General features: G+C 39.4%; 2 long non-coding RNA genes across 3 annotated transcripts; one reads left to right on the plus strand and one right to left on the minus strand.

Annotated features, from left to right (window-relative positions):
• Positions 1 to 4,565: 4,565 nt before the first annotated feature.
• LOC306803798 lies at positions 4,566 to 8,359 on the minus strand. Its single transcript, XR_013774706.1, has 3 exons — positions 8,256 to 8,359; positions 6,973 to 7,077; positions 4,566 to 4,959 (listed from the first exon to the last, which is right to left on the minus strand). It is a non-coding gene; the product is annotated as an uncharacterized lncRNA (long non-coding RNA).
• A 1,385-nt stretch (positions 8,360 to 9,744) lies between these two features.
• Positions 9,745 to 22,898, plus strand: LOC306803879. Of its 2 annotated transcripts, none has more exons than XR_013774737.1 (3): positions 9,745 to 9,804; positions 14,030 to 14,172; positions 22,805 to 22,898. It is a non-coding gene; the product is annotated as an uncharacterized lncRNA (long non-coding RNA). The 2 variants fall into 2 exon arrangements; XR_013774738.1 differs by lacking the exon at positions 22,805 to 22,898 and adding an exon at positions 18,038 to 20,065.
• Positions 22,899 to 23,122: the final 224 nt, after the last annotated feature.

Here is a 23,122-nt window from a genome sequence, read left to right on the forward strand (position 1 = left end):
GGGTAAAAGGGTAGGGAAACTGTAATCTGGGTAATGTACATGTGGTTAGGAAAGATGCAGAAAGCTGAGATAGAAAGAAAGAGGCAGACACATCATGGGGGAGAAGAACAAGAGAAAGGTTAAAAATAGCTCCAGCAAAACTGTGGGGTTTTAAAACACATATCACCATGGCAGGACCAAATCAGGTGCGCTGTGAAAGGGAGGGAATGTGCAATTTGTTCAAACCAGTCCGTGTGTTCCTAATCCGATGGAAGACAGCTCTTTCTTTCTACCTCTGCCCACAATACAAATTTGTTCCCCAGTTCTCCTTCATCCATCCACATGTACTGGGGCACACCAAGATTTGTAAGCAAGCTGGCAAGTCAAGTGTCTCCCAGAATGAAAGTACACAGAAACCATGAAGGTAAATGTGATGCAGCCATCACTTTGGGCATTAATCCAGCCAATTTCAGTGTTTCTTGTCTTGGTCACTGGGGTGTTTAAGCAACATTTTTTCATTCCTAAGCACTAATTAGTCCTTATAACACACCACAAGATACCTAAACAGTTAGTATTACCTCCATTTAACAGGGAAGAAAATTAAGACTAAAAGATTGAACAATTTAGCTCCACCACAGGGAAGGTTAGTTCCCAAAGCAGGGATTTAGACAAAATGAGTTCTTAACACTGTTCTCTGACTATAGCAATTGATAATATTGCTGTTCTTTCCGGAGCTCCTCAAAGCAAGACAGACAGCTGCCATAACACCTGTTCTTCATTCATTTTACACCCTATGATTACTCAGAATCAATTATTGACATACCTAAGATCTGTACAACTCTCATAAGACCAACACTTTTTTTTTCTGAAAAGCAGAAAAAACTATTAGGTGAATTTAAAATTAACAGGCCAGAAAGAAAGAAACAAAAGAAGCAAGTATCATACTAAAATCCACTGAGAAATGTTAAATGCATAAAAAGTGTAGGGAATAATTGAAGACGAACCACAGAAGGAAGTGCAAGGCTGTGAGCTACAGGGAAATCCAAAGTAATTGCAGCACATGTACACCTAGCAGCTCCAGGTCCGTGAGACAGCAGGGTGCCACACACCCTCAGTTCCCCTGAGAACTTGTTACCCCACTGGTTTCAAAGTCTAGCAACTGCAGCTAGCAGTCAATGACGTCTGCAAAACACATAATAGCAAAAATGTTCACCACCTCAACACTGTCCCAGCCTAACAAACAACTGCTGCACCTGAGGAGGTGTGCAGGGGAGTCAAACTAGAAAGAAGCACATCATTACAGCTAAACTGCAATCATCTTCTGGATTTGACTGTCCATGGGGTTCTGATCAAGTCTGCAAATATGAGAGAAGGCTGCAGTCAGAACATGGGCTAATACAGTCCCTGTGCAAGTCAGCCTCACTGACTTGTAAGTGTTCATTTTTTGGCTCTATAGTCTGTGGCATCCTTCTAAATTCTGTGGCAAGAAATGGACTAACAGTGTCCCAAACCCATCTCACACTTCCTGGCATGAAGGGCCTTCAGACAACACCTCCAAAATAGTAGCAAAGGTACAACCAAAATCTTTCAATTAAATCAGGTATTCAGTAAACGTTCGACTCATCTGTGCAAGAAAAATAAGCATCTGAATAGTGTGAAGTGTGAAAGAAAGCATTGCATTTTCAGGGGTTCTGTTTGGGGTTTGTTGTAATAAAGAAACAGTGACTGGTGAGGAGTAGGTTGCTGAAAACAGGCAAATCTTCATGCATCAATTCAGGGCCCACCAAGAGGTGTCACAGTTGAATTAAACCATAATTTTCAGGTTGCCTTTCTTTTTTGTTCATTATTTTTGACTGTTCATTATTTTGTCTGGCAGTTACTGTACTGTCAAAAAAATTCACACTTAAACAAAAAAAAGAAAAAAGAAAAAAAGAGAAAAAAAAGGATTTGCACATGTAGCAATGATTCAGCAGAGGCTGGTGGTGTGGGCTGTCAGTATACTGTGAGATACTTTGTTGGCTAAACCTAAGATTATTATGGTAGAAAGGTAAATAGTATTCATACTGCTTCTGGGAGATTTTTATTTAGATGATATGCACGTGATCACAGGTTGGTAACTGCCCGTGAAACATATGCTAGTGAACACTGAGATCTATCATGTTCTCTGAAAGGAAAAAAAAAAATCACCCATTGGTTTTATATATACAACCAGGAAGCAGCTTTGTCGACTTAAAAGAGATCAGCAACAGCCTCTGTACCTCAGAGGTTTTAGGCACATAGAGTCCAGTAAAATTGATCCCAACCTGAAGAACACAAGATCATTTACTCCTTGAACAAAACGCAGAGAGACTGAAACAGAAGCCCTACCTTATTTTGAAAATAGTTCGGATGGATGCAAATTAACTGCGGGGGCTGCAGCAGCCTTAAAATTCAGGATATGCACTGTCTAGGCTTTTCTTTAGACCTGAACCCTCATTTAGGATAAATAAATAGTTATTTTGATTATTTTTAGGAGCTCCCTAAATAACTACTGCTACATTTTTCATCCTGTTCTAGCCCTCTTTTGACACATTAATGACATTATTGCTCTTTTGAACTGTGCAACAGGAAAGTCCATTGCAGATGGATTGCAGACACTCATTTATGTAAGAAATTAACTCAGTTTGGAACTGTCAGCTGAACTAAATCAAAGTAGAAGCAACATTTAAAGGCAATGTCTTACCTGGGTAGTTAAGAAAAAAAAGACTCTATGGGATTTAATGATCACTTTTGCAAAAGACTTTAGCAAGGGCAGGGCTTTGCTCACAAATAATTGCCACCCTCTCAGTAAATGCTTGAAAGTTTGTGGATGGAAACCACAGGTGGAAATATTCAAACAGACAACTACAAACTAGTCACTAGCAAATGGGTATAAGTTATCATATAATCAGAGAACAAACAATAGTAAAAATGTGTGAAATTAATCATTTGGAAGTTACAGTTGCTCTGTGATGGTGTAGCCACCCAGATACTTCACCCATACTAGGGCTGCTAAGTGCCTGGAGAAAGTGCTCTACTGTTGACTTAGCATTCAGAAAGACTTTTACTGGAAAGCTTTGCAGAGCATTCATATTCACAAGAAATGTAGAGGCACTTTGGGCCAACCCTCTTAAAAATGCTCAGACACTTTAGAACTGACAAAAATTTCCACGACTTGTTCCCTTTGCATCAGCTCCAGTCTTTGAGATGCATTAACATTTCAGATTACCCCTATTACTTGAAAATGCCCTTCTGTGAATTAACACACTGACACGAGGATCACTTTACTGACATTTCATGTGTTTTCCTAATGCTACCACAGTCGCAATTCATGCGTCCAATTCTTTGTCAGTTTGAGAAGAAAATAGAAAAATATGCAAAGAAAAGTCTCTGAGCAGCTTCACTCTGGTCTTCTTCAAAACCCAGAAGTGTCTGAGATGTCTTCCCAAGGGAAAAAAAAAGAAAGGAGCTCCTTGGAAAAAACAATCCCTGAAGGGGGAAAGAACAAGTGTGTTGGGCAGAAAGAGAACTCCATGTAGCTAAGTTGAAAAAAAATGTGTCCTGTGAAATAGGAAGAAAAGGGGAGGGGACAGTGGAGAGGGCAGCAGACAACTCTGACTTGCTCACTCTTTCCAGGCTTTGTATTTATTTCTGTCATGGATCTGAAATGGCAGGCAGCAGACTTTGTAGAAGTGCCTTATGAAATGGGGTAAATAATGGACCCCAGATGCCCTTGTTTCCTTCATTACTCAGTCTAGCCTTCAAAGCTGTTTTGCAGTGTGAGGTATCAGGGGGAGGTAGAGTGCTCTGTTAACAAGATTTCAATGAACTTTGGAAGCAGTTCCAGGGAAGCTGCTGGAAATGTTTCAGACATACAGTACCTTCGGGCTTTTCTGACCCATGTGCAGTGAGAAAACAGGGTACAGAAGGTGCCCTGATTTTTAAGAAAACACCATCTAACCCATATGTAAACAACAGCAATGCTTTCGTTTGCAGGTGATCCCTTTAATTCAGCATTGTCAAAGCATCTAAAATATACTAAAGCATTAAGTTAAAGAACACGGCTACAAACTGAAGCTCAGACAGTTTTGAATATTTATTTTAAAAAAGAAAAGAAAAAAAACCCCAACCGACAAGCAAACAAACAAACAAACAAATGCACTGTAAGAAACTGGCCAGCCAGGGCCATGAAAACAGGGATTTGAACCCCTCATTTCACTGGTCCTTCCCCATGAGGCAAGATTTCCTTCCCACTTAGCAACAAACTGCATTTCACTTTTGCTTTGAGACCCACCCTAAACATTTCTCTGCGCATATTTCTGAGATTCTTCAAGATTCACCCTCAACCAGGAGCCACGTGAACAAGACAACCGATGCATCCAAACCCTTCAATTTTTTTTGGATGGGTTTAGCATTGCCTGGCAGTTTAAATCTAAGCTCCACAGACCACAATCATTCCTAATAACTGTCTTTTGCCTCCACTTTCTTGCCTTTGTTGATACTGACTTTAAAAAAAAAAAAAAGGATGTTTCAAGTTACCATTCTTTCAGCTGTTACTCTCCCCATTGTTGACAGCAGCCGCTCTATATTTACTCTAGCAGCATTATATCCTGTGCGTGGGTGCTCTCTGATGTTTCCGAGTCACTCTGAGTAGGAGGATGCATTGTGAGCTGCATCCTTTCCTTCGCTCCGTCCTGCGTTTTCTGGGGCGAGCTGCCTCACCTTAAAAAAACACAACGGCACCACCTAAAGGACACATTCCACACACAGGGAGCCTCGCTCGATGCATTTCTCCCTCCCATGTGTGCCTATGAGTGCACGAGCAACAGCTCTGACAACACTGAGCCCAGTGGTGGCAATATTCATTTTCTCAGGAACCGTCGCGACACAGAGCTTATTCACAATTATAAAATCATGCATACAGGAAGAGACATCCATATTTTTATAGCTCCTCTGATAAAGCTGTAACAGAAAAGACAACTGTTAAAGCAACTGCCCCTTTTCTTTGCATTCAACATGACTGTAGCAGGCATGCCTAACATAATCTGAGAAGTTTTAGGGAAGATTAAATATAGGAAGAAAGTCTCTTGCCAACAGAATGGTCCATATAAATCTCTAAGAAAAAACATGTGTCAGAATGCAAGAATTTAAAAGGAAGAAGGGATAGGAGATCCTTTCATTGCATTGTGTCTAGGTAATACAGCAGAATGTATACATGCTGTATATATGTCTTCCCATATGTTAGGCAATGGTCCTAAAATACCTGAAGAACAGGGGAGATTCTAAGAACAAGTTGGACTTGCTCTCCTTTCTCAGCATCAGTCATAGCTTTTGTAGTTCCTTCTCTTAGATCATTTTTGTGAAAGCATTAAATGCTTTCACAACTGAGAATAGGCATAACATAGGCTCTTCCTAACAAATGTAAGAGAATTTGATCATTTGGCATGTCCATTTTTCCAAGGCAAAACCAAACTATTTCAAAGCTAATACAGACAATAGCCTACTAGTGGTTTCAGTTCCATTATATATTCATCCAGCTTGCTCTATTCACACCAGCAAAATTGAAGAGAAGAAAAAATCTGGTTCTTTAAAACAACATTTGTGTATAAATATAACAGAGAGACCAAATTATGAACGGCAGCTAGTTTTCAAATGCTTATGACAGTGAACCTACAAGACTAGTCTGCTCTGTGCTTTGGTTTTAAAAAGGGAAGACTAAGACACAATCTATTGATAAAGACTAAAGTAAGGTTGAGGGGCATCAACCAGTTCCAAATGTTGTCAACGAGCTCTGGAGATTTTCTCTTGACAATCTGAAGTCTCTACCACAAGACACATGCAGAAAGCCTTTTAATTGCTTCAATTTGGTTAACAGTTGGAAATATTGCATGAGAAAAACTGCTTCTTGAGAGCTGAGAAGAGAGGACAAAGATTGATTGGGCATAAAGAACAAACTACTTCCTACCCTCCAGGTCAGCATTGGAACAGGGTGGGGAATGGCAAGCTGTAATTGTCCGCTTAGCTCATAAATAAGAGACTTTGGCCTCCCAGAGAGCAAAATGAGGAGGAAGTACCTTTCAAGGCTTGTGTTTTCAACATTGTTTCCAGAATAAAGTGAAAGCACAGCCTTTGAAAATATTTAATATGCCAGTTGCCCAAGAAGGATATGCCAGCCTTAAATATAGCCATCAGGGCCCAGGTACTCAACAGAACTCAACTACCCATGTGCATTTCCAAATCAGATGACTGGAGTTCCTGAATGGAAGTTGACAACAACTGCTGAGTGCTCAGCTCCTTGAAAAATCTAGCCTGGAGATTAATCACTTTGCAGTGCTGAGATACTAGTTGCCATTTACTCAGTGGCTCTCCCTAGGTAATGGTCATCACCTTACTAATATGCTCTTTAATTCTTTCTAATTGTCAACTCAGCAGTAGCTACGCTGCCAAGACCTGTAGTTTTTCCTAAAGCCAGTATCCTGTTAAAGTTTGTAGAATTTCAATAGAGTAAGAATCCCAGCATTTGGTTTACAAGTTATGTCTTGGAGTGCACAATGTGCAAAGCTGACACTGCAAACATTCAATTAGGAAAATAGCAAGGCATTAAAAAAAATTAAACTGCTGTAGTCACTGACATCAAATGTTTAGAGAAAAGCCTTAGAAATGTTTATTCTTCCAGATTAGAATTCTAATCAGTGTTTATTGGAGAGAAGAGATGGAGCGTGCTATGTCTTATTCTTGTTTCCTGTATCCGTCTTTCTCTTAAAAGTGCTAAGCAGGGCTGCAGGGATTATGATGCTGAGGGAATTCTTGCCACTTTCCTTCTCTCTCTATTTAAACACAACTCTTGGCAGGCCTCGGTCACATTGTTTGTGTAGCCAGGACAAGAGGGTGGAATTCTGGAACATGTTCCAGCCCACATTCCGGATTTTCCTATAAACTAGCCCCTGATTTTATATACACGCCTCTGTGAATTACCTTTGTGCTGCTATGCTATTTGGAAATCTGTTTCAAACACTCCTTGTAAATTACAATCTGATTCATCTTGAGTTCCAGTCAAGGTATTTCTTCATGGTGAATAATCTGTGAAAAAGGCAGTGTTTGGTTTTGTGGGAAAAATAACAAAAAGTAAAGAGGGGAGGGTATGAAAGAGGAAGGAGAAATGGCTCAGAATCAGTCAGGGAGTATGACATCTCTCCCTCTAAATTACAATTTTAATAACTGCCTGTGTTGATTGCATTACAATTTATACAACTGGACTTTATTGCTTGTCTTGTCAGAGGACTGGCCTACCCTTTTGTGATGCAATTTGCATATCTATCTTTTTTGCACCACCAAGTAACAGGCGAAAAATTTCAGCAATTGGATGTGTTAATTTGCAGCTAAAAAAAGTACAAAATTAAGGTCAAACTGAGGCAGTCAAAAATTCAGTGCCTGCTTTCTCTTACTCAGCTGATTGTTGCACAAAGATCAACATTGCTCAATCTGCTGTGTGTACTTTCAGCTCAATAAGGGACTTTTCATTCATCATTCACAGCTTGCTTCATTATGAAAGTTGAACTATATCTTTAACACAAACCACACTTCCTTTGTCCTGAATGAATGATCTGCCTGGGCACACTGGAGAGCAGGCTCCTTGTTGGTGCAATGTTATCACATGCACTGGGGCCAGTGTCTTACATCTCACAGCCCACAGCACAAACTGCCCATGGAGAACAAACTTCCCATATAGAGCAGGCTAGTCAAACAGAACGTTTTTAATTAAATGATGGAGGGAAAGGAGCTCTCTGTCTCTTTACAAAGGTTCCTGCATCTTCTTTCATGAAGCTGCTGATGTATATTAGGACCTGCACTCACTGCAGGCAGAGCCCTCCAGGATAGCATCTGCATACCCTATTAGAAACTCATTAACTGGTGTAACTTCAGCGGCACACCTTCGTGCCTAACACTTTCTTGTTAGTTTCTGTGTTCCTTTACTTCCCTTATAGTCACTGTCCTTTGACTGGTTTTCCATCCTTAAATACTGTTTGGAAAGATATTGTGTTCTGTGTTCAGACACTCCCCAACTAGCCAAGGGAAATCCAAGTCAGAAACCATAACAAAACATGGATGTTACAAGATACCACTTTTCTCCTTAGCTTATAACCATTTCATAAAACACACCAAAATCAGGCTGTCAGACAGGAGGCAGAATAGGAGAAGAGGGAGGGTGTTAGGAAAGAAATAACAAAGTAAAAAAAGACAAGGGAGAACCTACTTACATTTGTCAGGGCAGACACTTTCTGTGAGTATGAAGGCTGCCTAATGAAGTTAGAATAAATTCATTAAATGCCTGCAGTGTCCATATGTAGAGCATGGATTTAATCTCCCTGGATTTCACAAGCCAATTCTGACAACTGAGATATGTCAACACTCTTTGCTTGTAGAGTTTTACACTCTTTTAGCACATCAAATGCATTTTTGTCTCATCTTCCTGCTCTTCTGCAAGCACTTTTCTTAAGGTTAGCTGGAAGTAGTATTAAACATAGGGCTGGAGAAGAGTGAGTGGGGAGCCACACTTTCAGGGTCCATTCTCACCCTGCAGCCAAAGGACCTGTTTCTGGTTCACGAACCCAAAAAAACGCAAAAGGCACTGAAGTACCCTCTGCTTCCCAAGCTGGTGCTGCTTGGTTACTGCCCATCCAAAGTCTCCTCCTGCACAGTGTCACAGCTTAAGTGGCAAGTGATAGCCTGAAAAAACAAGTCACATGTGTAGTGCCATGCTGAATAATACCCGTGTGCCCCTCTTATCTTTCCTGCTCCTTTCCTCTGCTAATGAGAAACCATTAATACACTCAGGCCTATGAGAGGGAGAAAAACAGCAGAGGAGGAGAAGGATTTCAGGTGACCTACTGAACTCTCTCAAGCTGATGAATAGCAGGCACTGGAGTACACCTGACATGTTATTCAAGAGCAGCTTCGTAGCTACTGCCTGGCCCAGCCTATGCAGATCGCAATTTTCCAGAGATTTTCTATCCTCTACCTGACTTGGGTAACTCCAGTATTAGCAAGGTAGAAGATGGAAGGCAGCCTTGACTCTTATTTGCAAGCTCAGAATGAGAGTAAACACTTTCAAATAAAATAAAAATTAAAAATTTTAAAAAAAGATGAAGGTAAGGTAAGAGAAATGGTATGGAAAAATTTTGGAACTAACTCTAACAACCTGCAAAAGAAAATGTCTAGTCAAATACACACATTTACAAGATGAAGTAGTTATTAGTTATCCAGTTTTTGCAACCGAGACAATAAAGATCTTAGTAAAATCTTAAGAATACATACAAATCTTGGACATTTGAGCACCTCATTAGAGAGGGATGTTGGATAACATTAAGCTGTAAGTAAAGCCTCAAATTCTAGTTAGCTTTCTTATCAAGTCTGAGGTTTTCACAAAATGTGTATTTTCTTTAATTCCTTAGTATCAATGTCCCTCAGGAACTTCATACTTAAAGGTAGATGGATTTCTGGTCTTCTACAATTTTACTACACTTCTATCAAAAATCTCCCAGCATTTTCAGAAATTCAAAAGATCCTCAATGCCAGAAATATCATATGGTGGCTACAGAAGATTGCTAGGTCTTAAAATGATGAAACAGTTTTAAAATTATTAACAGATTTTTAATTGTTAAACAGCTTTTTTCATATCACTGGATATATTTTCAGTTCAGCACCAACAGCACACTTCTAGTAGCAAACTCCATATAAGTGGAAAACATACATGGAAAACATACAAAGTACACAAAAGCTAAGAATCTTCCAACCCCTGACATACAGGTATGCTAGTTTCCTCATTAAGACTAGAATTATAAAATTGGCAGCTCCTATACACAAGCTTTTATCAAATAGGGACCTGTTTGTGTTGAGGGGGTAAAATATTTGGTATTGAAATTTTCTGCATGTATTTTTGTGTTTTGTCATGCATTAAGCATCAATCTATAATTAAACTAATTTCTGTAATCAAATGGTAAGAACTGTCATGTTTAAAAGAATAGCAAAAGCTGTGAAAGATTCATGATAGCAGAGTTCATTAAAAATGAATTTAAGTCCTACATAAATCTTCCTGCAAAGATTAATTTCAGTTATATGCCCAAATTTTTGGGCAATTTATGCCCTATTTCAGTCATATTCCACAGTGCATTTACATCAGTCCTTTGCAGTGCTGATTTGAAATTAAACCAGACACGCAATGACTTTTCATTTTAACTTTAAGAGCTAATGCTTTGGAAAAATGATGGAAAACCATCACTGGAAGATTTTAAAAGCAAGAGAGACAAACATCTGCAAGGCATGATGGAGATATAATTACCTTGGGGCAGAAGGATGGATTATAAGATCTTTTGAGGTTTCTTCCAATCCTATTTTTCTTCATTTCCAAGGTGTGGAAATGGGAAAACAAAGAATCACACAAAACATCTGAACAACTGAAGAAAAAGTAATTGTATAATCAAGACCAAATTGTTAACTGATTGCCACTTCCATGTTACATTTGGATGGGAATTAGTAATAGACAATAACACAGATTAACTGAGACAAGGGAAAGACAAAAATGCCAGGGAAACCAGAACTCCAAAAGCTGTTGTGGAATTGAAGGCAAATGTTTGATTGCCATACATGCCCCATGTGTCGCCTCCCAGGAACCCGCACACAGCTTGGCTTTTTTTGGAAAAACCAGCTTGGATTTTATTGGATGTGTCCTGCCTCAGGAAAAGGAAAAACACGTCATGCATTTCCCAGCTAAATCTTCAAGGTAGCACAACCCCAGGCACAAATGATAGATGATATTCAAACACATGTCTGTAAAGGCAGGGTCCCCATGCACCAATCAACTCCTCCTACCTTGGTCATAGGGGGAAGGTGTGAGACCATGCTTTCAAAAATTAGGTTCTTGAACCTGTTCTGATCTGACACTTCTGCCTCCCTGCAGATAAAAAAGGACAACACCTCCTTTCCCCCAGGAAGGGCAAGCCTAAAGTACTTTGTGTGTCTAGAGCTAAATTCTCAGGGCTTATGTTTGGGTTATTTTCCTTTACTAAATTATTTGATAAAGTCATTCTGCAATCAGCTGTGACTGGAAATTCTTTTCCACTCCCTCTGTTTGCAGTCACAATGTATTGCAATGGTTTCTAAGACCTGAAATTGTGTTGCTTGTCATTCAAATCAGCCAAGTTTAGAGATTTTTAAGAGCAAGAAATTCAACAGCCTAACTTGCTAATGCTGAAATTACTGCACTAATATCCCAACAGAAAGACAACCTTAAAATATAAAGTTTCTTATTCTTAAAGTCAAGATCTTGCATTTATTTGATGGCATTTTGAGAAGGAGGCTGTTAAAAAGAAAAATTCAGAAATGCAGAATTTAATTTTTCCTTAGAGCAACGGGATTACAAAGACATTTTTTCATTTGTTCTACACTATATTCACAATTCATATTAAGGGGATGAAGAAGCTCAAGGGAGTGATCTTTGAAAATGAGAGCAGGAGTTTAGAAGACAATATCAATTCCTGACTTGGCCACCAGTTCATTTGGGACAAATAATTTAATGTTATGAAACATTAGCATTTCAAAACCTGTTATGCTTTTACTCCCTAAAAAATATAAATTAAGAAAAAGAGTGAAGAATCAATGATACAAACTGCATGACAACAGGTAGCTATAGATTTGATGTGACTTAAGTTTGAGAAACAACAGTTTTCTGCAATCTTTGAGACTATAGAAAGTGTGTGCAATTAAGGAGTATGCAACAAAGCTTATGAAGACAAGGTAACTGTGCAGAGTCCTAAACATTTGGAGCTACAAAGATGCAGAAGAAGAGTCAAAAGTGAGTTTTCCTGTTTAAAGGAAAAGAGAAAATCAACCTCACATTTCCCAGAAGGCAAAGGCCTTCAGAACAGTCAGGAATGGTAGCACAGGTTTCCCTGACAAATCCTCAACCTGCCCTGAAAGCTACATTAAAAGTGATGAGGATGAGAGTGGCAGGGACTCTGAATCATCCCAACTTAGTGTGCCAAGTGCATCCTCTCATGGCTAAGGAGGACTTGCATAACTGCTGTAACATAAAGAATCAGAGAATTAAAGCACAAATGTACCACGTGCTTTCAGACTATTCTTCACCATTATTTAGTCTCTCGTCACTGCAACAGAAATAAAATAATTTGCCAGCATTTTCCTTCTTTTGCCATAGTTACCACTATGATATCTCCATTACAGTACCAAAGCTAGAGTTAAAAACAAAGGAAAAAAAAATCTCTAGCAGGTGACATTAGTCAATAAATACGGAAAAACCAAAAGCAAAGCATCCATAATGCATTAGGTCTCTCTCTTTGCCTTTCCTATCTTCATTTATTTTATCCTACCATTATTTGCACTCTTTGCATAGGAAACAGGCACTGGGCACTTTCAAGCAGAACATTTAGGCCATGAAAATGTCAAAATTTGATTAAGAAAGTGAAACTGGCAATGTAACCATTCTCTCTCCACCTGCCTAATACCTAACATGAAAAAAGGGGAAGTGAGAGGATATTGCATTAATGGACATTATTGTAGGACTCAAACACTGTGGCTAAAATTATCCAGCAACTCTAAACTGTAAAGTGGTCAAGTAAGAGGAGCTAATAAACCTTTTCTGTTGGTTGCCAAGTGGAGACAAGTAGTTATTGGCTAGGTGCTCTGCACAGCTGTAAAGTGTGAGTGACTTGGGAGCCATTGTGACTCAGACACTAAGGGATTGAATGTGACTGCATAGTAGTGAATAACTTGTTTGTCGTTCATGCGAATAAAATGTGGAAGCAGATCGATGCTTTTCCCCATAATATGGGTTCTCTACTAAGCACAGTAAATCTCCGTCTTACTACAATGGTGTGAGATCATTCATGCCATTAGTTTCAATGACACTGACTCTATACTGCATGCAGTTTGCTGTTCTCTTTCCTCAGTATAATAAAGCCTGAGAGTGCCAGCTGCCTCTTGAGCCTTAAAAAGAAAGAAAGAGAGAAAGAGACTTTTATTTACTATGATTTTGATTGGCTAATTTCTCTCTATTATTTTGTTGCTTCCTCCCATATGAAAAAAATGCATTGTCGTCCAAACTAACACATAGAAGAAAGGCTGCTCAGTGAACATGCAAAATGCAAATCACCAGTTAGCAATGACACTTTGAACATGGAGCACAACGTCACCATCAGCCTCAGTTTTTCCTCCAAATATCACAGATTTCCCCCCCTCCCCCTCCCCCTTTTGCAGCTGGGGCTATAATCACAATCTCATCTGCTGAGCTTTAGTCAGGCCGTGCACGCACGCAGCATTCAGGATTTTATAAGTGTAGTATTTTAATTGTTGTAGCACATGGTTGGCACGTGAATGAAAGCCAAAGTTCCACCAGCTACAAATAGGACCAAGTTATAAAGACCGTGTAACACAGGCATTTTCAAACCATTTTAATGGCCATCTGGCTTTAGTGCTGTGTTGTTTAACGCAGCCGTGCTGTTGGCACTCCTGCAGAAAAGATTTCCACAGACCTCCTTGCCCTCCCTGCACTACCCTGCCTGTGCAGTCCCCTCAATTGTAGCTGCATGCGGGAACTTTGCAAATACCATGACAAGTTAGGATGCATTTCCTTGAAAAATCAGAGTAGGTGATGACAGCAAAATCAAAGAGGAAAGGTGGGGCACACCCTTAAATTCAATTCAGTGAGTGCCTCCCCACAAATCTGGTCTTGAAAGGTAGATCGAAAATGTTCAGGTAGAAGACATCCAAATTCTGAGGTCATGTTCAAATGCATTGGGCCATATACTTCGTGTTTCAGATGATGGCATGGTCCACACACTTGTGTTCCTGATGCTTTCAGAAAGTGTTTTGTGAGACCCAGATCAATAAAAAGAACAAAAAGTTGTCTCTTTATCTGCTTGCATTACTTAGAAAAACAAGAGGGGGTGAGACAAAATATACAGAAAGCCCAGAAAGTTTTACTTTAAGAAAACAACATTTTGTGTCCTCACATTAGGACCAACTGGTTAAACTTGGACAAGTTACTACTTCTCTCCATACTCCAGATTATTCAGCCATAAAACAATCTGAGGAGTAAACAGCTACCTCGGCTGCAGGGATGAAGTGGTTAATGTGGAGAGAACACTTATTTTACACAAGGTATGCAATGTATTTATACTGTTCCTGATCTCCTATAAGGGCTTGGGCAACACTGAGGAATTAACATGGAGACCTGGCACTGGTCTGACTACCCCAAGTGCTTGAGTGTGAGCAGCAACAATCTATCTGTTCCATTACCAGCAGACAAAGCCAGCATTACATAGAAACCACAGGAATATATTGGTTTATTAGGAAAATGGTTCCAGAGCCCATTATATGCAACATTACAGCTCTGTATAAATGCAGGTTAATAACTGCACACAGCTTGGCACATATTAGCTTTGAAAATGTGTGTACTTTTCCAATAAATGGTCATGGCAGCTTTTTCAAAATTGATACAGCCTTCTCAGTTTGGTAACAAGAGTTTAAAAATCAGCTGTTAAAAAACCCCACTCTAGTACACATTTGCCCAGCATGCTGGAAGAGCATATAAACTAATATGTAAATAACTCATGGTTTTTGACATCAGTACATGTTCCAAAGTATTTACTTACCTGATGGACCATAACAGTCATGAAGGAGTCTGTCTAGTCTACTGGGTAGTATCTGGTGGATTTTTCTACAATTAGTATGCATGCCACTAAGCATCCCAAATCATATAAATAGTGTACCTTTTAAAAAGCCAAAATAAAAATTTAGACAACCCAAAACACACAATGCTTTGTACCATAATGCATTGGCAAGCTAAATAGTTCAGGAGTTTGTGAAATAGGAGAAAGGACAGATACCTATTTTATCCTCAGTTCCACTGTAACATGAGCCAGAATTTTGAAAAAAATAGCTGAATTCTGTCCTGGTGCTAGAGACCCGGCTACCAAAAATATTTCACAGGGTTTCACAATAACCTCATGGTAACTATTCACTTAATCCACTGGAAAGAGTGAAACTCAAAAGCAGTCTCAGAGCACTTTACCCCTTGTGGTCTCCTGGTTCTCCATAGCTCTGGTCTGGGGTCGTGTGGGAAGCCACACTCATGGCTCACACCTCATGCTGAAGGGAAAAGGTGCCCTTTTCAATCAAGGTGATTTCACCTTGATGCACACAAATAAAGTTTTGGCACGTCCCTAAGTGGTCCCAAGGATGAATTTCACCTCCCACTGGAGAAGCAGGGAAGGAAGAGGCCATTGTAAGAGGTCATGCTTTCCCCTCTGAACGAAGGAGTTTAAAGGGAAGGGAACATCCATTATCATTCTTCACAATGCTTACACTCGCTACAGAAAGAGTTTGCAGTCAAAAACACCAAACCAAAACAAAAAATCTTAAAAGGGTATAATCCTTTTCTTTAATTATTGGCTTGTGTTTCTGTGCTTCACATGCTGTTGTACGGTCACCTAAAGGAATTGTCACCTAAATAGAATTTGTGGGTTTTGTCACCTTTTCTGATGACAAAATATAATCACTGAAGAACATTTTTGGTGTTGTTTGTAGAAAGTCCATGGGATCCAGAAGATTTAAACTGATTTGGTGGTGAAAATTAAAATGCCACGTTTCAGGTTTCAGGCAGCTATTCATGCCATACATCCTGTGCTGGTTTCACATGGAAGGCTGGTTGAGGGGGTGCCTGAGAAGAGCAGCACAGAGCTGCTCTGTGCAGCTCTGCTGCAGGAGGACTGTCCCCTCTCTGGGGGCTTCCCCGTGAGCTGCGGGGACCAATCACAGAGCTGATTTAGTAGTGGACAGCTCGGGTAACCAATTAAAAAGTTATTTTTGCTTTCACGAATCACATTGGTAAAAGCTAAATTGGCCTCTTTTAGCTTCTGGCTTCCCTGGAGGTGAGGAGGGCTCTGGCTTCAGGCTCAGCCTGCTCCCGGCTCGCCTCAGCTCGCCTCAGCTCGCCTCAGCCCCAGCCCAGCTTCAGGGTGAGCCTGCTCCCGACTCGGCAGGGCTCGACTCGGCCCCGCTCAGCTCCAGGCTCGGCCCCGCTCAGCTCTGGGCTCGGCTCGGCTCCTGGTTTCTTTCTCCATGCAACATAGCTGATTGGGGGATGGGGGAGCCACCGAGGCTCTCCCTTCCCCCTATTCTGAGAAGAGAGGCCCCCAGCTGACCACGTGGCTCAGAGTTTTTCCAGCAATGGCCTAGCCCAGCTTCTTCAAGTTCTGGGTGCAGTTTTAACTCTTTTAATGCCTGAATGAGATTCTCAATCTCCTGAGCTTCCCTGAATGAGAAGAATGAAGCTAGAAGTCTACTGAAGTCAGTGAAATGAAGATGAAGTTTCCAGATGGGAAGAGATTGAAAAGATGCCATAGATAAGTAGCTGAAAACCTTTTCTTTGGGGCTATAAGGGGACAGTGTACTACTAAAATTCCTTTAAACTGTGAAATGTACTTGGGGAGGTTAAAGTGTTTGAGAAGAGGACCTTTTGCCTCAAGGAAATGAGGCTCTCTGTTTTGGGACTGGAAATATGGACAGAGGCATTTAATAGAAAAAGAAATTAAGAGAATTTTGGTTTTTTTTTCAGCAGCTTGCCTTTAAAAGTAGTACCCCAAGTGTACAGCATAGCCCATAACAGAGCTCTGGAAGGACTGTGGAGATGAGAGGAAGTCATAATCTGCAGTATTTCCCTGGCAGACACAGACTGTGAAAGGGAAGACACCCCCCTAAGCCTAAACCAAAAAAGGAATTTTTCTCTCTAGAGTGAACTGAAATGATTATTTAAGTAGATAACTGAATGAAGTGTTCTCTGTATGTTGCTGTTAAGAAATGAGGAAGAGGAAGGAAGGGGGAAGAGGGAATAATATGGAAATCTTATTCTGAATTTCTTTTGTTTTTGTGTTATTAATAAATTTCTTCTTATACCCTTTTAAGTTTTAAGCCTGCCTTGTCTTTGTTCCTAAATCCTATCTCTAAAAAAATCTAAATATATTAAAATTGGCAAACCCAAGTCAAACCCTGACACATCCCCACAACTTTCAGGTAAACATGCCATAGTCATCCCTGCCATTAGTATCCCAAATTAAAGGATTAATATTTCTATATAAGTTACTGCTATAAACTGCTATGAAATTCTTTACTCTGTGCCAATCTATGGTCTATTTAAATTCCACTTAACTCCCAACTGAGAACCCAGAGCAGGCTTTATGCCTTCTTTAAGGTCTGAGGTGTGAACTTTATCCAAGCAATACAATTCCACACTCTCACTTGATACTATATCCCAAATAACCAGAAAGCTAAATGGGATTTGTTGTATACGTAATAAAATAAATCAGTGAATGGGAAAGATGATAACAGTGACAGGCTTTTCCTTCCTTGTTTTCCTAAGGTGATGGGGACACATAAGTTCTCCTAAAGCCCCACTATGGCTATTCAACACATCCAAATAGATCCAATGCAGCCACAAGAGATGTTTAATGTCACAACTGCACTGCTCTCCTCCCCAGGTCTCTGAAATACAGAGAAGTGCTTGACCTTGAGCCTGAAAATCCAGGCAACAATCGCAATATTCAATTAATGCTCTAGAACATGTCTTTGTATGGGTTCACAGATTTAATGTAAGTCAATTAATAGCATTTCTAAGTCTTTCATAGGCATCTTCTTGAATTTTGACAGCATTTTCATTTTCACCCCCAAATATTAGGGCTAGACATTAGTTTTAACCTTCTGCATTCTTTTCATGGAGACCAACAGTCTGCTTAAGTTACTGTAACTTCTGGTCGTGAAGTCAAGTATATATCACCTCACAACTTTACAAGAAACTCAATCTGAAATGGACATACGCATATGAAAAACCCTTAAGAATAAACCTTTCAAAATACCAAATTTGTATTAACCATATGAATATACCCAAATCTACATTGAAGAGCAAAAAAAGCCTCTCTACTTCCTTTAAAATAAACTATCAGTCTCATAAGTTGTTTACAATTTATAGGCAAGGAATGCAACTGGCATGCTACTCTGGCTTTATGACTTTGCAAGACGAATTTTCACTGTTCAAAATTGGAACTGCTTTCTGCTCTGCCCTTCTCAGCTGTCACTGACTTTTGGTCTTCTAAATTGTGGACTCTTTGAAGTAGGAGACAGTAGTATTCAGAACCTACCCATGAACATCAATACAACATTTGAAATTATCGTTGTGAGATGAAGAATTAAGAAACTCTAAGGGAAAATTATTGACTCAGGATTTTTTTCAAAATATTTATGAAAAATTTCATCAAAAATAAAGAGCATGAAAAGCAGATATGTAACTGCAGTAAAATACCGACTCTGAATACCTCGTTCCTCTGGGTGCCTGAAGAACAACATGAATAAACCTCAACTACTGTAACACAGACTAGAAAAACTGATTTGAATGTAAGGCTCCTTTATGACTGGAAATTATTGCCTCTAGGTTTCATTTCAATAGGTCCCTAAAGGGAAGCAAGAGGCTCTTTCCATGTGCACACGGGCAATAGCAGCCCGGACTGACCACTCCGTGCAGCCTGCCACATACGACAAAACACACCTGGATACTGGGCAGAAGGGAGCTTTCCCAGTTTGCTACTGGCCTGTGGTGGGCTTCTAAAGTTGCAGCTGATTTTGCTGCATGCCCCTCCTGTCTCTGATAGACCTTTGCAAGCAGATATATTGTCAAGGTTTTCATTCTGCTTCCAAAAAACCCACAAAACAACAACTATAACAAATACACTTTATTAGGCTATGAGCTGCAGCAAAGGAGAGGCCATGTGCAATTCATGAACTGCATTCCTGAAGCAGGTAGGCATGTAGCAAGAAAATTATAAATAATATCATTTTTAGTCACAGGGGTGTACTAGCGAGACGGAAATGAGGACAAAAGCAAATATCTCAGGTTATATTTCCTGGAGATTTCATTAACACAGTACATACTAAAATCAAACAGCAATTCTTTTCACAATATGTCTAGGTTTGTAGGATTTCCTGCATGAATGCTGGTATTGGTTGAGTTTAGGTTACAATACTTGCTTAATCTATTTTTCTCCTTTCACAGAATGATTCAAAATTCAAAAAACCACATAAGCGGAAACTGATTATCCTCTCAAATTAGGAACGCATCTTATTTGTCAATGAAGTCTGTCACTTTCTTCAGCTCCACATGATCATAATTAGTCTGAGCAGCCATCCAATTTTGACCCCAGCAAAGATATTTTCATAGGTAGTGCCCTGAATTTGGGATACCAGTACAAATACTTCTCTTTATCAATCAGAGCTTCCAGCTGGTGCTTGCCTATTTAATCCTGTAAGGAGCTTGCTCAAGACTGCTGGTCAAACACTCCACATCCTCATTACAGGTTTCCAGTCATGTTTTCTTACTAAAGTATACTGACATTGCTCACTCAGAACTCAGAACAATTCCTGCCAACTTGACTTTGCAGCACATTATTATTATTATTTGCTTATCTACTTATCATTTTGGCATTTATTTCATTATCTCAAATTCTTCATATTAGAAAAGGAACTGCTGGGTGAAGGACAATTCATAGCTGCTACACAAGACTGAGTGTTCCCAGTTTGTGCCAGAGGTTTCCTCTGTTGGCTCCAAAACTGACATAACTTCCCTTCTACAGAACCTTGTGAGAATTCACTAATGTTTTAAAAAAAATTTCATCCTAAGTAGGAAGCTGCTATAAAAAAGTTGACATTTTTATGCTAATTTTGTCTTTATTTTTAATGCTGGGATCCATGACATCCATTTCTCACACTGGAACAGATCATTGCAATGTGCTAGAATCCATGTTAATGGCAAATTTGAATTGATACCTACATCAAATTCCTAATTCTGACTGAGCAGCAGACAGAAGAGTGGAACAAAGGAAAAAATTGTGGGCTAAAGCTAACATTATGAAAAAGTTAAGTTCACCAATATGCATTGGATGTTTATGTAAAGAAAAGTTAAAGAACATTAAAGAGTACTCTCGGCTATTGTCTGAAATATTTTAAGTTTGGGGGCTTTTTTTAAACCTAGAAATCATTCCAACAAGTCCCCTTCCAAAAGAATAAAAATAATGTGAAAAGTATGCATAGAAGTTCACATAGATATCTAGAAGAAAGATGGTCAAATGATACCCTTTTATGTGGAAAGGATATTATTCATTGTGCTAAGTATATTTAATAACAAAATAACTACTGTCCACTTAATATTAAGAAAATATTGTCATCACTTTCCTAGTGCTGTGTCCTTTGCATATCACAAGATATAACAGAGATAAGGTGGGGGGAAAAAAAGCGACCAATTTTTCATGTGTGATTTCCCCTCACCATCCTTCCTGGCTCTCATTAATAGCCTCCATTCTTTATCTTAATCTTCTCTGTAAACTCGTCTGAAATACAGCAATTTGCTTGTAACTCAACCAGCTGCCTACAGCAAAATCACACAACTGCATTTAAGAGAACAATCTGGTCTTGCAGGAGGGGAGAGGAAGAGGGAGATGGGGATCAGAAGACAGCAAGTGAGCAACTGTGTGCTAAGATAACACTCTCCCTCTGCCTTGTGGTCTCAAAAAGTTCTTGCTGTCTGAAGGCAGTAATGTGAATCTCATGCAGCTCTACATTCTAGGGCAAGTCTGCCCTCAAAGAGATGCAAATCTAATGGAGTTAAAATAGAATGCAATTATATCTTAGAATTGTGCTGCAAGGCACATTTGTGTGTTCATGTATAAAGAGCAGAGAAGATGTTTGCAAGACAGGTTTCTTTAAGAGCAACAAAAAAGCACATTTGGTATACTTTGCAAGAGCAATTGCCAGATATTATATCATTAAGAAATGATTTTCCATCATGAAATTTGCATGGACAATACATCCTTTAATCTCCAAGATGCTGTTGAGCTCTTGGTGGCTTGCATAGGTACTCACTGAATTATGTAAAGCAAGGTTTTAGGTTTATGCCAGTTCCCATTGGCAATTACCTACATTAACAATGAAAAGTGGCTTTTGATACCAACCTGAGCAAAAATGACCGAGGTTATAATGACTTATCATTCTACTCACAGAATTCTGAATGACACTGGCAAGTCCAAAAACTAATACTAATGCTGGCAAGCAGAGGCGACACACATAGAGTTCCTATCATCATTTTTAATGACGAAGGTTCATTAGTACCACACACCAGAAATACATTAGCCCATCTTAATTACCCATTTATTTTACATTTTACTCGATTATTTTGTGGCTATAGGTCTAAAGGAGGAGGCAAGCTCCCTGCCCTAGGGAATGAGCAGAGCTAGGGAAGGAACAGAGGAAGGGGAAAGCTGAGAAATCAGCACAATGTTTGATACATGACAGGTTAGTCCCATGGGTTTAGGAATTTGTTGTAGCTGCAGGCAAACACACTCAGCACAGGAAACAGCAAGTTTGCAACAGTACTTGTGCTTTTTCTAAACAGCCTGGCCAAGCGCATGAGTGTGAGTTATCAGCAGAGGAAACTGGATTAGGAAACAGAGATGCACAAGGTTATTTAGGGTGAACAGTAGGAAGAGTCTACTAAATAACTCGTCACATGATAGTGAATTCATTCCATCACAGCAGCCCTAACACAGGCACTAGAATTCTACTAGTACTGTCAGAAAACAAATAGACAGCAGATACTGTCAGGAATCAGATAGGAAAGGAACAATATTCCCTGTTAAAGAGACTGTCCATGAGTCAAATACTGCAATTTTGGTTTCCCTATCTAATAAAATGTAAAATGGAAAAAGAAAAGTAATAATCATGGTCAGGGGAATAGACCAGCTTCCATATAATTAATAATAAGATACCCTAAGAGTGCTCAACCTGGAAAAGAGGGATTTATGAGGAACACATGGTTAAGATCTCCAAGGTCATGCTGAACATGCATATGATGAACCACAAACAATTACTGTGTGTAGCTACCAATACAAGAACTAACAAATTAATCTTGCAGGTGACAAACCTAAGACTGACAAAAGGAGATATTTATTCATTCAGTGTTGTTTAACCCAGGGAATTCCTCACGACACGACAAATCTATGAAGGTGTGTTTAAAAAAATATGTAGAAAACTTTGAGAAATTAAATTTCTAATATTTCTTGGTTTCACACTCAGGAGAGCATTTTGAAATAGAGTTTCCCTATTTCACCTACCACGTTCTTTTTCTCCATTACCAGACTCAGTGTATTTCACTGGGGGCACCTCTGTTCCATCTCTGCACACCACTTTTATGCACCGCTTGTAACCCTGATATTTAGACATTTGAATTTCAACACTTTAAATTCCTGATGAAGAACGTGAATAGATTAAAACCAAAGCCTGAATCTTCATTAACTCCTCTAAGTTTCAATTAACTCATCAATATTTTCCTAGGAGGTATTAGAGAAGGTGTCTTAAACAAACAAGTAGTTGAATTTTTATAGCACACTGATATAATGATGGAGTTCCATGAAATCTTGGTATTTTGGTATAGCTGGGGAGTCAATAAATAAATAAAATCAGTTCCATTCAAAGAAAGTTTTAATTTTTTTTTTTTCTGGTAGAATAAAGACTGAAATGTTTGTGCTTCAAGTGTCACATTCCACAAAATATATTATTTTCAGTCCTTTGAAAAAAAAAAAAAAGCAAAGAAAATTGAGGCTTTGACTGGCAAAGCTACTAGACATTGGACCTGCCCAGTGCATTCATCAATTCTGTTAAGAAAACACTCAGCTCTTTTCATTTTCTCCTCTAGCCCATCAGATCCTAAATTCAGCAGACCCATGACCTGGCCAAATGCCTTCACTTCCTATGTTTTTCTGCTGCAACCCTACTTAGCAGCAACTGTGGTAGGTATTCTACATCTGCCTTGTAGCAAACCCCAATCAAATCTTCACTGGTTGTACTTTTAGCCCTCAGAACAATGATGGCTCTGCTTAGAACAGCAGTGTAGGAGCTGGTGCCCCAGAGCACTCTGGAGGGGAAGATGAAGAACAGTGAGAAGGAAAGAAATTCCACTTTGCCATGTTGATACCGATGGACTTCAAATACTTATATTATGGGATGAAAGTTA

The sequence above is a fragment of the Erithacus rubecula genome, assembly GCF_903797595.1.
Source record: "Erithacus rubecula genome assembly, chromosome: 6".
NCBI classification, from domain to species: domain Eukaryota; kingdom Metazoa; phylum Chordata; class Aves; order Passeriformes; family Muscicapidae; genus Erithacus; species Erithacus rubecula.